The following is an 18,944-nucleotide window of genomic DNA, read 5'->3' as shown; positions in this document are numbered from 1 at the left end:
GTACTATATAGCAGCCATGACCAATCCTTAGATGTGGTGGCTGCATCAGGTTTCTTTTATTTGGCTTTCTCTGCTCTGTTTTTAATTGATGGGCTGGCCTGTAGTACACCTCCCGTATTAGTGAGACACCACTCTGGATGAATGGGCACAGGAGTCACAGGAGACAGCAGCATTATCAGTCTGGGGGCGAAGGGAGTGTTAAATATATTAGTAGATTTAAATACACTAAACAAACTGAAGCCAAACTCCAGCTCACACTTTATAATCAGTTACAGCAAACTTTTTTTTTTCCCTTTTGGGATAAAGGTTTTACATGAATAAAAAAAATCTGATCAGTTTAATCACCATTGCCATTTAATGGCTTGTCTTATCCATGTAAACTGACACAAATCCATCTGCTGGGGAGCTTGAGCTTCTGAAAAAGAACAGACTTGCTGGCTGGATCACCAGATAAAAATAGAGGAAAGAAAGCCTAAAGGAAAAAAATAATTTCTTAATAAAAAGAAAACTGATGGTATTGGAATTGGTAAGATGTTTGTTTTTGGGTTTAATACCACTTTAATTATGGTATACACAACTCCCCAGCCCCTTTCTCAACATTACAAAGAAGAGGAAAGCTAAGTAGGAATTTTCAGCAAATAAAAAAGGTAAGCGGTCATTTTTGACATATTTTCAAAGCTATCCTATGTGAATGAGGACGTGTAACATATTGTGAGGAGTGAGCTTTTAAGGGCCAGTCCAGTCGAAAGTGATGTTTCGTGTTTCTATAGATTGTACAGAGTTGAATCGATCCCCAGTTTTAGATGTATTCCTCGGGCATCCTGAAGGAGAGAGCTCTCTGCTAAATTCATCTATAGACAAAAGGTTGTAACCACTTATTACATTTATAATCTTAGATAGAACCAAGTGAGTGCGGTAGCAAAACCGCCAAAACAATATAATAGGTGTAACCCCAATTTTGCTGCAAAACTGGAAATACACTTTAAAAGAAGCCTGCAATGAGAGAATCATGAAGGCCACCATTGCAGAAACTCCTGAAACGGCTCCTTTCCTAGCTTACATGATGACCCTCCGGCTTGTGTACAGTAAGTCACTGACCCGGGATAAGTACACAGATTAACGCTTAATAAATTGCCTTGACCGTCAGGATCAACATATTTGTTCTGGGTCAGTGGCTCAGGAAGTCCAGGGGGTCAGCAATGGCTACCCCTGTATTATTTGATTTCAGATTTACTTGAACGCAGCCTACAAACATAAGTGAATAACTGTTATAGAATGTATGTGTTTTAATAGCACGTGAACCCCATCGCTGAAAACATACAGCCGTCCCGCATTTAATGTATTCATCCCCTATGCAGAGTATAGAGTAACCTCTTCAATGCCACTGCATTCACCAGGGAATCGGTACTGTTTGCTAAGCAGTATTACCTTAATGAAGCATAATCCCTATTGTAAAATATATGTTTGGATGGGAGGAATGCCTGACCGTGTTTGCAGGTATGGAGGTACTTGTGACTTTGACAGAAGCTCTCTATATGTCTGTAAAGCATTCAATTTGAATGTAGTCTTTTTTTTTTATGAAATAGATAGAGTGCCACAAGTTTAAGGATCATCTCTATATCAATGAATATAGCTTTTAAGGGTCAGTCCAGTCGAAAGTGATGTTTCGTGTTTCTATAGATTGTACAGAGTTGAATCGATCCCCAGTTTTAGATGTATTCCTCGGGCATCCTGAAGGAGACAGCTCTCTGCAGTTGGCTTTACAGATGGGGGTCTCTCTCTCTCTCTGTGTATATATATATATATATATATATAACTCTTTCTCTCTCTCACCCTATTGGAGTTTCCATTAATGTTACATTAGTAAGATTACAGTGAGACAATTAAGACTGTTGCTGCCATATAAAGAGTGAAACTCCCAACAGGGACCTCAGCGCCTTAAAGTCCCCAACAGATAATAGATACCAGTAGATGAATCAGCTCACCAGCATCTATTGATAAGCAATATTAGGATTGAGAGGAGAGACCCCTAAAGAGCCTGAAATACACATTATAATTTTTATTCTATGAATAATTATTGATAAATGTGGCAGGCCATTAAAGACATACAGATAAAATGAGAGGCCATGTGTGTACAGGGCTGTAAAGACTACAGAACATTTCCATGCGGTATGATGTACACACAAAGCACTTTGTCTCGTATCCTTCCCTTCATAGCCTGACACGTGCTCACAGCTGCATGCAGCACAGGCTTGGGATAGCTATAGTCCTTACACTGCACTGGGCAGGCCTAGTGCTCAGTACATAGCTGTTAGCTGTCCCCGATTTTCCAGCTATAAGACGTGGGAAAAGTAAACCAGAAATAATAGAAATATAGAAGCTGCCACTTCAGGTGCAGGCTCTGGGAAGTTATCCCAATCCTGTCTTTACTTCCCAACGTGTCACTGTCCCTTAGTAAGCATGCTGGATGGAAGTTCTGACTTTTTTCACAGTTTGCTGGCTCTCTGCTTGTCCTGGTCAGTGATTCAATAATTAGTGAAACAAGGATCCTGCCCCAAAGCCAGCCTAATTACAAGTCAACAATGGCAGCTGTCATATTTCTATTCATGATGGGCTCACTTTAAGCTTTGTCCTTGGCAGCATTCCTGGTTTTCAGTGCTGGCTGGCTACACAATAAAACACTTCCTTATTGCAATATAGTCTTCTTTTTCTTAATCAATATCTGAATTTTTTTTTTTAAGTTACAGTTATTTGCAATTTATGCTTCAAATGCAAAAAAAAAACGCCATAAGGATGTATTTACTGGGGATTAGTTCCACTGTCTTCTGTGACAGTGTGGTGACACCAGCAAGCTTAGAAACACCATCTCAGTCTTCCAAGAAATGTAGTAAATCATTGGCAACTATGTATATGATGCCACTAAATATATCCATATACATTGGATGAAAGTTGGCTGATGGAAGTAATGTTAGGTAGGTCATTTTATTTTCCTGTAAGTGGCTGTTTTTGTATGTCGTATGATTGTAACAGGTCACCTCAGGATACCAAACTGGTTAAAAAGTCAGTCTTTTGCGAGTCCTTTTGTCTTAACCAAGTTGCCTAATGTGTTCTATGTTGAGCATAGCATAGATCTGCATTGGGGTGATCCTAGGAAAGACGAGCAACCTATGGCTAGCCTAGCGTTCACACAGAAATGACAGCATTCTAAAGATCTTTATGTGGCTGGTTAGTTCATTTCCTAAAGTACAGCAAGCCTGTATCACAGAGATGTCCACTTTGGTCTTTGAGGGCCATGATCCTTCCAGCTCTAGGACAGTAAATGACTAAAGTAACAACTTCCTGGGATTCAATAACATTCATTCTAACCCGAAGTTAGTTAATATTTAGACCCTTGCAATTCATTTATGATCTGTAATTGCCTATATAATCAAGTGCAATCACTAGATGCAAATATTGCAGAGCATTGTTCAGTTGCAGATATTTGTTGTAGTGCATAGCGAGAACTACTAATCACAGTGGGCTGAAACATTGGGAAAACCTGTCACAGAGTGTAAAGTGTATAGATTTAACACCATTTGAACACTGCTGATTCATAATAGGGTCTGAGGGAAAATTCACCGTGCAGAATTATCGTCCCCAAAATTCTGCATTGTGTGAGGTCATCCAGGGCAACAGTTTGACTTTGAAAATGTGTAAAATGTTCAATGAAACAGTCATTGAAAAGAGAATAGAAAATATCACTGTTATATTCATTCTTCTGCAAAGGAAAAGAAAAAGCATCTCCATGCAGAGCAACTTGATTCCTAGTTTCCAACATTTAAACCCATTTCTAGGGACACTTTGTTGCTGCACCATTCATGCAACCATGCGTGATCAGGTAATGGGACCATTAACCACCATATTTTCCATTATATCACATCTCCAGAATCAGTTAAAATTGTTTTTGCATTTAAAAAAGCAAGCACCAGTAACTTAAAAAAAAAAAGCTTATAGAGAATGGAAACATAAGTATTTACCACACTGAAAAGGAAGGATTTAACTGTTCATTGGGGTCAGAGCTGAATACCCCTGATATTTCCTAGGATTAAAATTTTTCAGAAACCTGGGATAGTTGGCAACTATGGTCTAAAGACCATCGCAAAGGTCACAGCCCGTGGACCCGAAATCTTTCATCACCACTGCAGTCTGGTGTCAAGGTGAGCGGCACAAGTAAGGTTAATACAACCAGGCAAGCAGACACAACAGAATGAGCCACAGAGAATGAATTAAAGCCAGGTCTTACCTTCGGGGTCCAGATCCCTCTGCTGCAGGCGGCTCTTACAGAAGTGCATCTCTCCGCACTATAGACAAAAGGCTGTGCCCTCTGTTCATATTCTATTTTCTAATGTTAAATGGCACTGAATGTGTCTGGCCTCTCCCGCCCATGCATCTGAAATGAAAGATAAATCAGGGAGGCAGGTAAGGCACAGGCCAGGCACGCCGGTCTCTGTCGGTCTGTCTCAGCACTTAACACAAATCTGTCCCTTCTCTTTGTCTCCTCTCTCTCTCTCCCTCTCTCTCTTTGCTCACTCATTCCTTTGCATCTACTCTGAGCTTTAAAGCTCCCCTAACAATGTAGAGTGACTTCCACTAGTGAAAATGATGATCACACTAAACAGAGGGCTATTATGAGCTGGATTTAGGCATCTGACTAAACCAGAGGTCACAGTTGTGTTTCCTGCTCAGTCAGCATTGCTGTAATGGAACGCTCAGCTGGTCAACTTACCTGCCTCACTGCACTGTCTCTCCCAAGCACTCTTCTCTCCAGTTACATTAAACACACACACACACAACTCCCAACTATGGAGATCAATAGCAATTTACTGGCTAACAGAAAATGGCTGTTTTAGTGTTAATGAATTTTTTTTTTTTGCTGCTTTGGCTACGGTTTTCATAATGAACCTTTTACGAAGGGCCAGATTGAAATGACTGTAGCATATGGGCCACTTTGATTTTGTCTCCGCATTTTTATTTTATGTACTTAAAGTGGTACCATTCATTTTTAACCCCATTTTTTAATTGTTTTATTTTGGTATTTGTTATGTCTGTAGTTATATTCTCTTTTTCTTTTTTAGGTTATTTTAATGTATCTGTTGTGTGATGCAGTGGGGGGGCAGTCTATATTGATACTCTCATCCTACACAAGGCTGTGAAAGTAAAGCTCTCACTTTGATGGTTGCTTTAAATAAAATGGTATAGGCATCAGCCGAATTTGATGTTATCGGCTTTACCAGGGGGACCATTTCTAGAGATTCGAAAGCTGACAAAACAGTTGATTGTGTTTGAATCAGCATCAGACCTCGTTTTTTTTTCTCATATGACCATTGCAAAAACATTCACACTTGTATAACATTCAAATTCTTGGGAGAGAAACTACATACACCAGCCTTTACACTGGGGAATAATGGCGATCTGCTGATCTACAATCCACCTAAAAGCAATATTATGGGTGCCTGCTGTCATCCACAGATAAAGCCAATTATTATTGTATGTCTTTGGGGTTTTGAGTTCTATCCATAGACAAGGCAGAACCTCTATGTGCACAGCATTGCAGGTATTTACATTATCCTTATCAGCAATCCCTTTTACCCTTCCTTGATACCCAGATGCATCGCGTAAAGCCAGAGGGTCTTTGCTTCCTCTAATGTTGCATAAAAATCTTTATTTTCTTTTTAGTAACCCTTGTAGACCCTCCAGATGCCAAAGCACAACATGTAAATGATTGGAGATGTTGCTTTATCCTTTATAGAATGTACTGTGAGCTGAGCACTGGTATAAAATGGAGGAGCCATGATGATGGATCCCTTTGGCCTCATGGGCCTAGGTGCATTGGCACCTTCTTCACACTCTATAGTTACACCTTAATTGATGACTCTAAATAAACAGTAGTTGCATTTTATTTGACTTTATAACATTCTTGAAGTGAAAGTGATTTGTAGGTAATAAACGGGTAAAATGCTAAGAAAGCCCTTAGCAGCCATAGCCAGCTATACTATAACAGCCCATTTTTATTAATCATGTATGCAAAAACCAGCAATAGTAATAGCCATTGTAAATGTTTTCCATGTTATGAATACCAGTGTTCCTTTTAAACCACCCTTTATGCAAGAAAGGCACCAGAAGCTTGTCCCTGTATATAGAGCTAATTGAGTCAATAATCCAATGTTTTTGCTAATGACTAGGGAAAGTGGGATTGAATTCTTTGAATGGACCGTCTTCCCAAGCGCTGATTAATATCGCCTCTCCCTAGAGAGTACAAGAATGGCTTAACGCAACTGTGCATTTAGTGAATTGTATACATCTAGGAGTTTGTGCAAATAGCTCAGTGCATAAATGGGACCGAATCAGAATAATTAACAAGTCAATCATTTGACTCAGGTTTGAGTTGTTATCTAAAAGAGTATTACCTTTAAATGAGAGACCAAACAGTAAGTACCAAAAATGAGAGACCAAACAGTAAGTACCCATGGCTATTCAGCAATGACATCATCATAGACACAGGTATGAGCATCACTTACTGTGTTCATGGGGAGGCCAGCTCCAAAACTACACTCTATGATGACATTCAGTACGTATTTATTAAATACTAGGGTGCTTTGAGTTTTTTGATATTCAAAGTTGACTTATAATGAAACAATGCAGCATATGAGGCCCCATTGATGTGCACTAACCCATAGCAAGCAAACGTTTACTGCTGTGTCTGATTGGTTGCTTTGGGTTTTTGAATCTTGCAGATCTTTATTTGCCTTGTTAAAACCTCTTGTACAGAAGTCCTTATAGCAGGAACAGGGGTGTGGAAATTTTTGAAAAAAACTGCTTCTCCAGGGACTAAATTGGTGTCCCAATCTACCTCATGACAATCTACTGGTCCTGATAGAAAAAAACCGTATTTAAATCTGAGGTGCTTTTAGGAATGTCTGGGGCTTTTAAAAACAAAAGGGGCTTTATGGCGACTTAAACATTTAATATTTTTACCATTGTGCTGTTTATCTCCTCGTCACCTCCCTGCCTGTCTCCATCTCTGCACCCATGGACTAGCAGGGAGGGGAGAGACCTTGCAGTGTAATGAGCACTGATTGGGTGCTCCTCAGGAAAGGGGAGTGTCAGGCTTATCCTTTTTCCCTTCTGCTGCCAGATCCCTTTTTGTTTTTTTGCACGTTTATAAAATCATTTTAGGCCTGAAGATTACATAAAACCTCCAAAACATTTAATGTTTTCTGAAATCAGAGACCCTAGAGAATAAAATAGTGGTAGTTCCAATTTTTTATATCACACGGTATTACCAGAAAGGTCTGAGAAACACAAAATTTCAGTAAAAAATACACTTACATTAATTTTATGGCACAAAAAAGGAATAAATTATCCTAATTGATAAAATATAAAAGATGAGGATGCACCGAGTAAATAGATATCCAACATGCCAAACTTTAAATTTGTGTGCACTCGTAAAATGGTGGCAAACATTTGTACCCTATATTTTCTATAGGCAATGCTTTTAAAGCCCCTAATAGGTCATCAGTTTTGCATTATGGATATCTGGTGCTAGAATTATTGCTCTTATTCTGGCGTGTGCGGAGATATGTAACATGAATATCGCAATCGACCTTTTCATTAGTAGATGCCCTGGCATGTGCTTTTATGTTTTTACATGCTTTTTTTTGGGGTGGGGGGTTATGTGCTTGGGTGTAACTTTAATTTTTTACATAAAGCCCCCTATGTGGTGATTTTTAGTGACAGGTTCTCTTTATTGAGACATAGCAGGTTGGGTGGGCGGATGCTGGCACTGTAGTGGGTTTTGTGGAAGCAATTGGGCGGCAGTACTACCTCCCGAATGCTTCCACCTGACAGGTGAGGTGGACATGCAGCAGGGCTAAAGATTAAAAAAAGAATGACCTGCCCAGCACCCAGAACTACATGTCCCGGGCATCGGGCGGCACAAATTGAACATCCCTGCAAGAGATTCCATTCTGTCTAAATTAAATCAAACAGCCTTAAGCAGGCCATACATGGGTCGAATTCCCGAATGATTTTTCGATCGAAAACATCATGCGTTCTATAATCTGATGGTGCCACCAATGATTTTGAAAATCGATCGTTTTTCATGAATTTTCCAGCATGCCCGATAAATGAAATGGGGAGGAACCACGAAAATCGGCCAGTGCCATTGCCCCACTAACAGAGCAAAAATCGTCCGATTATTCTTAGGTCCAATGTATGGCTGGCCTTACGAGTACCATAAAGCATCCCTGTGTGATTTAAGCTTGATTGTAATCTTTTCTGTAGAGAGCAGGGGCAGACTGACCATTCGAGAACTCGGGCCGGGGTCAGTAAGGGGCACCATGAAATGCCCCTGGTACCTTTTATAGACTTTTTTGAGTGTGGGCAAGGACACAGGGGCCCCATGATCCCCTATTGCCTGGGGGCCCCATGAGTTATCAGTCCACCCCTGCACTTGAGTGACCTGTTTTGCCAGCTCGCCTTGTCACAAAGGTTAGAGAAAATTAGGATGTGTGTTTAATCATCAGAAATTCAAGTTAAAAAAGCCTCTGATGAAAGCAGACGTTCCCCGACTCGCACACTTGCAGTTCCGTGTCACTATAAATGAACCAATTCAGGTTCCGTCTACAGCCCCAAGAACTAGTATGCTGACTGTGAATTGGAACAGCAGATTTCTAACTCAGGTAACTGATTTCCTTTAAATCAATTCCCTTAGAATATCCCTTATTGCATATACTTACTAATATTATATCTGGTCATCAAAGCACAGAAAACTGCAATGCAAAGAACCATGATGAAGTAGTAAAGGGTCAAAGAACTACAATGAAGTGTTAAAAGATCAGTCCACCTAAAAGTAATATTTCAGTTTTAAGTGGCTGCTTGGAATTAAACTTTCAAGTGGTGCATCCTATAGCCACTGAATTTTGTTTCATTCATTCATCACCTTGAAAGCAGTCTGATGATTGCTGATTGGTTGTTACCGACTACTGCACTTTGCGCATTGCTTTCTGCCCCTATTAACGGAGCCCGTCGTCCCTCAGAAATGATTGCAGTAAGAGTTAGCCAAGGTAACCCCATGCAGATGTAGATACAAGCTCCTGCAATTGCACTGAGCCCTGGAAGACCTATACATATAATAGGACGTCAGTTCATCACATTGTAACAATAAATGATATAAGGAAAATGTGAAATTGTTGCCAAGCTGCTACTTTCTTGCAGGAAACAAATATCACCATATCCTGTTATTTGCTGCTCTCGACTGAAAAAGCACATTTCTTTCCCATTCTCTTGCCTTGCCCTGAATTATCGCCTTTTACACTTTTGTTTTACATTACCGTATTATTATTCACCTAAAATTTTACAGACACCATAATAAGCCAGCAGCGCTATGTAAAATAGGTGACTGCGGAATACCTTTGTTTTTTTTTATGATGGGCCTTATTTCAATATCTCTCCGCTTGAAAATAATCTACACCTGCTGTTATGTATTAAACAGGACGATCCACAGCTTTTATTTGTGCTTCTTGTACTTATAGGACATTTCCGAGATCACTTTCAGCTGTGCAGTAACATAATGCCGTTGTACTGGCCAATTTCTTTGACATCCAATTGTGGCTCGCATTAAAAACCAGGAACATCAATAGACTAAAGACATACGTCCTGCAATCTGCAAAGAAAGTTTTTAAAATTGCCTGATATCAATGTATGATATGCGGGTAATATACACATGAGTGTGTACATTGTTATATATATCAAAATCAACATTAATTCTGGATGCACACTTCCTGATATTTGCTAGAGATGGTTATGATTTGGACATCGCTAGAATAAACTAGGCAGTGTAGGGGTTAATAACCGAATGTTCGCATTGACAACCAACAAACGTTTATGTAGCCTTAATGTTTGGATTTCACAGCAAATCTGCAACTAGCCCTTCAATTCAAAGAATTTTCAACAATGTCCCACCCAGAAAAGAAGTTGCACTGGTTTCAGTTGCTCGTCAATGACTGCGCAGTTCTGAAAACCGAGAAAAGACCTGATAAGTGTGCACACAGCAGCATGCTGAACCTGGGAATATTAGTGGATAGGGAGTGACACATGAGCCAGCTTCATAACTCATCTCTTTTGCTTGGGTGGTAATATGGCACCTTGAATGTCACTTTTTTTTTACATTTCACCACAAACCAGGCCTTGCCTCTAATTCTCAGCAGCACAAGGCCACAAAATGCTGTACAGCAGATAGTGGACATCACTGAACCCTGTTAACCCTAAATATCTTCCCTTACCTCTAAAAGTGCCATGCTGGGACTTGTGGTTCCTTGTCAGTTTCATTGCAGATGCTTGACCAGGCCTTTTTTAATTATCATTATTATACAGGATTTATATAGCGCCAACAGTTTGCTCAGCGCTGTACAAAATAAAAAAGGGAGACAATACAGCAACAATACAGCCTTTGCTGTAATACCAAACAAAGCTAATGATTTATAAAACAAGGAGAGAAGAAAATAAAATTTGACTTTTGCTAAAAAAAACCCCCAGTATCGAGTTGGCATTATTTAGCGTGCACTGCGAAAAAATGAAGCTGCAATCCAGTTGCTGTGGACGACGCAGACCCTTTCTGTGTTCCTGTATTTTAGGAATCCTCAACACTCATGCACACTGTAATAATTACACACAGCAACTCATTCATCCCAAATTCAAAATCTGTATGCATGAACCGTATCCAAATATTAATGGCATTGAAAGCTTGAAAATATTTAATAAAAAACTATCAGGAGCCAACACTGCAAAAACCAACATAATAACAATAATCTGTGAAATGATTCATGTTCCACACTTGTGCATGTTATAACACATAGATGTCACAAATATCTCCGAAAATAGCAATGAGCATCACTAACAACACGTGTGGTTATTTAATACGCAGAGCGGAAGGCGGCAGTCAAGTTTAAATTGCAGTAACTCATAGCAACTAAAAACTTGCTCCCTGTAGACAGTTTGGAGCAGACACGCATATTTCTAATCGGATAATATGATCTGGAGACTTGGCGCACTGGTGTCTGTCCTTCTACACAAGTTTCATCGTAAGAAATACCCAAAAATGTTGCATGCGATGTTTAGTGCAGATAGACAGGCTATAAATAATGACGATAAAGAAAGCAGTCCCTATATGACGTTAGACCTATTTTATGAGCGCAAACCAGCATGTAAAAACCTTAGCACATGTCTACCGTGACCACAAATTGAGTCAAATGTCATTTCTCGCAGTGAATGCTCCTAATTAAACAAGCACAGCGCTTCCTCTAGCATCTATTCACTATCACGATCAAAGCTTGCGTTATCCGAGGAGCAATGCCACCAACAACGCAGGCCTCCACCGGCAACCAACAGGTTAACCCTGTCCAACGATTACATGTCAAAGTTGTAAGGTTTCAGGCTGATACATGTGCTTTAGCTGCTTGCGCTGCAGAATCCTGCAATGAGTAATTTCATCCTGAACAAGCCAACCAAAGAAGCACATTTGTGCACCCCCTTGATGCAAAGCACAGGGAGACAGGGAGGACAGGCATCCTCTTACAGGGAAGAGATGCTCATGTAAGTCACCAGTCAAGTTTGAATGGAGCAGGTAATGTGGTGTGTTAGTATTTAACGCGCAAAGGTCTGGTGCAGCCAGAGAAAGAAGAGCATAGGCAGAAAGATACATACCCTGACAGAAGAGTCTGTTGCAGCAGTGGAGTCACCAGAGCTGAAGCCGAAAGCTGAATCAGCTTTTGAGAGTTAGGGATGCATAGAGGAGGGTCATAGAATCACAAGGTAATATTATGCTGCAGCCGCCTTCCCCTCTTCCAGAGCCAATCTCTAATGCAGGAAGGAAAAAAAAAAAATAAAACAGGCCCTGTAATGGTATTAGTCTATACTTTGAGAGAGAGAAAATACCCAGCCCCCCCCCCCCCCCCACTAGTCTCACACACACACACCACCCCCATCACCGGCATCTCCACCTCCCTCACACTCATAGCAGAGCACCTTAACACAGACCAATTCTTTTTGCATCCTCCCTAGGGATGGAGCATTGCGATAGATGGGATAGCAAGCCTTGAGGATAAGAATCTCCAGCAAGATGGGAAGCGGCCTATGGAGAGGTGCCTGGAATAGAGGCAGTATTCACAAGCTCAAGGTTCCATGCACAGGGGACATTGCTAAGGGATGACCGTCCACAGGCATATGCATTGACGATGGGCGTGCTTGTTTACTCATTGCAGGGTTATGTTATTCTTGGCTTGGAAGGCAGCTTAAAGTGCAGTGTGGTCATTATGTTGTAGAAAGCAGGCCGGCGTCCCAAGCACAATTTCTTTCTCATTCTACTTTCAGCAATAACGTGTCAGAGACCATGACCTCTCTTGCGACCGAGTGACATGGAAACCACTAGCAATGAATAGTCTACACACCCCAATGCAGTAAGCAGACATATGAACCATTATCTTTAGGCACAAATTATACAATGTTGGGATTATGGAACAAAACAGATAGTAATTACATTGTCTTGTCTCGTCTATGACCTTTCTCGGCTATCTTGCAGCAGTGCAGTAATCAAAGTGCAGAAATGACCCACAATTCTTTGAGCTTACTCTATGTATGTTGGATAAATGATGATTCTCCCACCCTTTGTAAATCTTTCATAGACAGCTAAAAATATTTGTACACACCCCCCACACCTCCAAGTGCAAAATATACTTTAAAACCCATACAGACCTAAAGCTAAAATAGAGCAAATACTTCTTTTTTTTTTTGCAGAATTAATTATTTTGCTGTCCTGACATAAAAATATCAAATTTCCGAGAAAGGTGGAGGTGTATTCTAAATCTTGCAGCAATGTGGCCGTTACTGGCATTACAGCTCTCGGGTCCTACAGTTTCCTGGCTGTGTTCATGTAAAAAAAAAAAAAAAAAGTCAGATAGATAATGAATACTCTTGCATCTGAGTGGCATTAAAAAACTAGCCTGACTTCTTAATTCTGCAAATGAGCATTGTCCTTTAAACATCCTTTAAATGAAAAGTTAGCACTCACGTTCAGATGATGTTTCGTAGCTGTCAGTCTGGCCGATAAATATTCACATTGCTGTGAAGTACGCGCCCAGAGGAGAGAGCTCAATAAACCAGGAGGACGTAAACGTCTGACTAGAATGGGTCATGTCGTAGAAGGCAATGAAATTGTTTTCGTGAGGGAGAGGTGGGATCTCAAAACTGAAGCATATATATCCTGATAGGCGTTCAATTCTTGCTGTGGCAGGCAAGTGGCCTCATTTACCAGCAACTTCTGTCTGATCATTTTTAGTCAGTCATATTAGAGCCAGCACTGAGAAACCTGTCAGTCCATTGATCCCTGGGCCCCAAACAAGCTTTGGGTTTGCTTCTTACCTCGACCTTGTTTAAGGCTATTTTTAGAAAAAGATTACCAAATGCCTTTTTTTTTATCCTTTTCTATTTCCTTTTTACCCCCTTCCCCACGGTCCTCTGCTATGTTTAAGAAGTAAAACAAGTTAAATAGGTTTAAAGTTGTAGTCTAGTATTTTTGCTACAGCAGCATACATATTATTTATGTATATTGGTGTGCATCCCATTAGCATCTGCTAAAAATCCACAGGGGAAGGGGTTTTGCCCTGAGTGGCTGTCTTCCAACACTGTGAGAGTTAACAAAGGCATGCTGCTGCTGCAGAGAAAAGTTGCACCGCTGGTCTACCCCCTATTGCCTTCTCCACCATTAACAGAACTCCTACTAATGTGATACATTGTGGAACAAAAATAATAGGAGCTCTGTAAATGGCTGAGAGGGGAGAAGGGGCGGCGAGATGTGCAGCTTTTCTCTGTAGCAGTGGCTACTGTATTGTTATAAATACAAAACAGTGCTGCACAATATCTCTATATCATATTATACAGACTTGCTACTGTTAAACTGCATATACAGTTGCAAGAAAAAGTATGTGAACCCCTTGGGATTACGTGGAGTTTTGCATGAATTGGGCATAAAATGTGCTCTGAACATCATCTAAGTCACAACAATAGAAGAACACAGTCTGCTGAACATAATACTACACAAACATTAGATGTTGTCATGGTTATATATGTAGGATCTATATGTAGGATATGTAGGATCTATTTTATGTCTATAAGCGTGAAAGTCCAATGCTTATGATGCACTTATTGCACCACTAAATATTATAGTCTATGTCATTGAACCACATACACTGTTAAATTATTTATAGTGAAATCCCACTGTGTTGCTCAATTCTCAATTCAATTCAGTCCAGTTTATGTGGTCATACATACACTGTGCAATCCCATCACCACCACAATATTGCTGTCACTTTCTTTATTTGTACCAAACTTAATTAGGCCTGTTGTGCTATCCCCTTTAAATGGGCTTTATACATCCTGGCTGATATTTCCTTAACCAACTCTGGAAACTAAATCCACCGCCATCTTTAGCTATCCACTGGGGGCAAAATCACCATTTTCCCAAAAGAGAATGAAAGTGATAGTGCTCACTGTATTCCCACCTTTTTTTTTGTTAAAAAAACATAAAAAATCCACTCACATAGACTGTGCACTGATCTGGCGCACTTCAAAGATCACAGCATGTGTTTCCTTTTACGATGGCGTTCCGCTCACTTCTGGTTGTGGAGTGATCTTACCAGCTCCCTCTTACGCGTTCCATCATAGTTACATAGTTAGTCTGGCTGAAAAAGACAAAAGTCCATCCAGTTCAACCATTAAAAAAAAAAAAAGTTATAATCCTACACCCACAGTTGATCCAGAGGAAGGCAAAAAAAAACCCAGCAAAGCATGATTCAATTTGCTCCTGCAGGGAAAAAAATTCCTTCCTGATCCCCCGAGAGGTAATCGGATATTCCCTGGATCAACTTTATCTATAAATGTTAGTATCAAGTTATATTCTGTGTATCCAAGAAAGAATCCAGGACTTTTTTGAAGCAATCCACTGAGCTGGCCAGAACCAACTCTTGAGAGAGTCTATTCCACATTTTCACAGCTCTTACTGTGAAGAAACCTTTCCTTGTTTGGAGATTAAATTTATTTTCCTCCATTAGGGTGAATAGCTCTACACGGAGTTCACTATGTAAACCACTGATGTATTTATACATGGAGAGCATATCCCCCCTTATGTATTATACATGGAGATCATATCCCCCCCTTATGTATTATACATGGAGATCATATCCTCCCTTATGTATTATACATGGAGATCATATCCCCCCCTTATGTATTATACATGGAGATCATACTCCCCCTTATGTATTATACATGGTGATCATATCCCCCCTTATGTATTATACATGGAGATCATATCCCCCCTTATGTATTATACATGGAGATCATATCCCCCCTTATGTATTATACACGGTGATCATATCCCCCCTTATGTTTTATACACGGAGATCATATCCCCCCTTATGTATTATACATGGAGATCATATCCCCCCTTATGTATTATACATGGAGATCATATCCCCCCTTATGTATTATACATGGAGATCATATCCCCCCCTTATGTATTATACACGGAAATCATATCCCCCCTTATGTATTATACACAGAGATCATATCCCCCTTATGTATTATACATGGTGATCATATCCCCCCTTATGTATTATACATGGAGATCATATCCCCCCTTATGTATTATACATGGACATCATATCCCCCCTTATGTATTATACATGGAGATCATATCCCCCCTTATGTATTATACACTGAGATCATATCCCCCCTTATGTATTATACATGGAGATCATATCCACCCTTATGTATTATACATGGAGATCATATCCCCCCTTATGTATTATACATGGTGATCATATCCCCCCTTATGTATTATACATGGAGATCATATCCCCCCTTATGTATTATACATGGAGATCATATCCCCCCTTATGTATTATACATGGAGATCATATCCCCCCCTTATGTATTATACATGGAGATCATATCCCCCCTTATGTATTATACATGGAGATCATATCCCCCCTTATGTATTATACATGGAGATCATATCCCCCCCTTATGTATTATACATGGAGATCATATCTCCCCTTATGTATTATACATGGAGATCATATCCCCCCTTAATCTCCTCTTCTCAGTAGAGAATAAATTCAGTTCCTCTAATCTTTCCTAATAGCTGAGCTCCTCCATGCCTCTTATCAGTTTGGTTGCCCTTTTCTGTACTTTCTCCAGTTCCTCAATGTTCTTTTTGTGAATTGGTGCCCAAAACTGAACTGCATATTCCAGATGAGGTGTTAATAATGATTTGTACAGCGGTAATACAGCACATATTGGACCAATTAAACAGTGCATTGAGGTCAGCTTGTAAGTTGAAGACATCATGTAAGGACGTTTTTCCACTGCACAAAACCTTACTTTCTATGTTGTTTCTGGGGAACCTTGAGCTTTTTGCTTCTCCCATGAACTTCCTATTTAAGCCATGCCTCTGCACTTCCTGTTTGCCAGATTATTGTGCTCTCTCCAATTCATATTTTGCTCCTTTGCATACCTGATACTGTCCTTATCTTCACTACCACTCATTATAGATCCTTGGCTTGTTCATGGACTATGCTCCTGCCTGATCCCATCCAGTTACTACTCATTACCAGCCTTTTGGCTTGTTCATTGAGCACACTGCTGCTTGCTCCCTAGATGTTTTATCCGCTACCTGACCCCCACTTGCTCTCTTCCTGCAGGGGCAATTCAGAAGGCCATGATCTGGCTTTAACACAGAGAAACTCATCGCCACCATCTGGAGCTCCGGTATAGACTGGCTAGTGCTTAGACCCTCACTTGGGGTATCCTGCTTGTGTATTCATCCAGCTGATTACTGCATAAACCTCTCTACTGCTATAGCCACTGGCCTCTGATCCTGATGCCAGACTGTAACACCTTCATGGTTTTGCATTGGAATGTGGTGGTGTTGAGGCCCAGGTCTACCTTCCTGCGTTTTGCTTCAACCTGGATATTCCCGTCCCTCTATCTGGCTCCAGATTCACTAAGAGAAAAATTGTTGTCTGGATGTGTTTCGAGCCGTGAGAGTCTAACATTTTACAGATCAATACTCCATTGAGGAGAACTTTATTCAGAAGTGGAATGTTCTCTCTGTAGATTCAGAAATATCCTACCTTAATAAAACACTGACCATACCTGTTGAGGATACACCATTGTTTGAGGATCCCACTGATAAACATTTGGAAACCCTTTCCAAATCATTGTTTTCACTAGTAGGCCCTGTTTGCATACCCGTGATGTCAGTCTGTCAAACCTTTGGGAATACCTAAACTTTTGTCAAACGATCCAGCTATTACACTTAGCGATCCTTTATTTGTAGAGTGCTTAGCGCTTATACCTTCAGCCCTACACTGTTTTGTTAGTTTTATCTGTGGCCTTGTGGCTCAAGAAACCAGCTCTAGAGTTGGGGAAATCCTTCCTCCTGCTGTCTTGGAAAATCCCAACAACGGATGCCAGCCAGAAGGGCTGCTTAGGGGTCCTAGATACCTTGTTTGTGAAAAGCACTTGGTCACAAGAGAAATCTTGTTGGTTGTCCCTGCAACGCTGGGCATCTTGATTGGAGTGTCATGCAATATGGACAAAGTCACAGCAGTGGAATACATCAACTATCAGGGAGGAACCAGAAGGCTTTCTGCTTTAAGAGAGGTAGTAAGAATTCCAGCTTGAGCAGAACCCCATATTATTATTATTATTATTATTATTATACAGTATTTATAAAGCGCCAATGGTTCGCTCAGTGCTGTACATTACAAAGGGGGACAGAACATGTGACAGAACAATACCAATACAATGCAAAACATGAGGGGATTGAGGGCCCTGCTCTTTCGAGCTTACAATCTAGGAGGGAGGGGATGGGGCACAGGAGGAGATAGCTGTGGGGGATGGAGTGGTAGGAAGAGTGGAGGAGGTCGGCAAGTTAGCAGGGGGTGGGGTAGGCTTCCCTGAAGAGATGGGTTTTCAGGGTGCGCCTAAAGGAGAGGAGAGTAGGTGATAATCTGATAGGTTGGGGCAGGGAGTTCCAGAGGATGGGTGACACCCTGGAGAAGACCTGGAGGCGGGCGTGGGAGGAGGAGACCAGGGAACTAGAGAGAAGGAGGTCTTGTGAGGAGCGGAGTGTGTGTGCTGGGCGGTACTTGGATATTAGGTCGGTGATGTAGTTCGGGGCAGTATGGCGGACGGCTTTGTACGTCAGTGTTAGGATTTTGAATTTGATCCGTTGCGCAATCGGAAGCCAGTGGAGGGATTGGCAGAGGGGGGTGGTGGAGACGGAGCGGTTGAAAAGGTGAATGAGTCTGGCAGCCGTATTCAGGATCGACTGAAGCGGGGATAGCCAGCGGCGAGGCAGGCCAGCGAGGAGGGAGTTGCAGTAGTCGAGTCGTGATATGATGAGGGAGTGGATGAGCTGTTTAGTGGTTTCTGGGGTTAGGAACGTTCGGATTTTGTTGCGGAGGTGGAGTCTGCACAAGTATGTTAAAGATTGGACTTGGGGCTGGAAGGATAGGTTGGAGTCCAGAATGACACCAAGTACTCTGGCCTGCGGGGCGGGTTTGATGGTGGCGTTGTTGGATGTCATGGAGAAGTCAATGGGGGGTGGTGTGCGGGCTGGGGTCTTGTAAGCCAGTCTTGTAAGCCATTCACTTTCTAGGCGTGCACAGATTGACCGGATCTCAATTCCAGGGACAGGTTTACAACCTGCTTTACTTTCCCTGGTTTTAAGAGCATGGCTGATGAAGCCCAGATCTTCAGAGACAGGGTTCTTTCTGATTCAGTAATTCCCATACTATTAAAAGCTATCAAATTTACTTCCCACAAGGTCTACTATTGCAATTGGA

At 41.1% G+C, this 18,944-nt stretch overlaps 1 long non-coding RNA gene across 3 annotated transcripts in view; it reads right to left on the bottom strand.

Annotated features, from left to right (window-relative positions):
* Positions 1-13,259, bottom strand: part of LOC149436730 (uncharacterized) — a 109,632-nt gene extending 96,373 nt beyond the window's left edge. Inside the window, exons 1-3 of one of the 3 annotated variants that reach the window (XR_016308274.1) lie at positions 13,106-13,259; positions 11,743-11,895; positions 4,283-4,429 (exon numbers count right to left, since the gene is read on the bottom strand). This is a non-coding gene — a long non-coding RNA (uncharacterized LOC149436730). Of the gene's footprint in view, positions 1-4,282; positions 4,430-11,742; positions 11,933-13,105 lie in introns of all 3 variants that reach the window. The other 2 variants (XR_016308272.1, XR_016308273.1) reach the window with 2 other exon arrangements.
* Positions 13,260-18,944: the final 5,685 nt, after the last annotated feature.

The sequence above is a fragment of the Staurois parvus genome, unplaced genomic scaffold (assembly GCF_062004578.1).
Source record: "Staurois parvus isolate SC_StPar_1 unplaced genomic scaffold, SC_StPar_1.0 ptg001349l, whole genome shotgun sequence".
NCBI lineage: Eukaryota > Metazoa > Chordata > Amphibia > Anura > Ranidae > Staurois > Staurois parvus.
The sequence above is the reverse complement of the archived record's forward strand: the minus strand, read 5'-3'. Positions and strand labels throughout refer to the sequence as shown.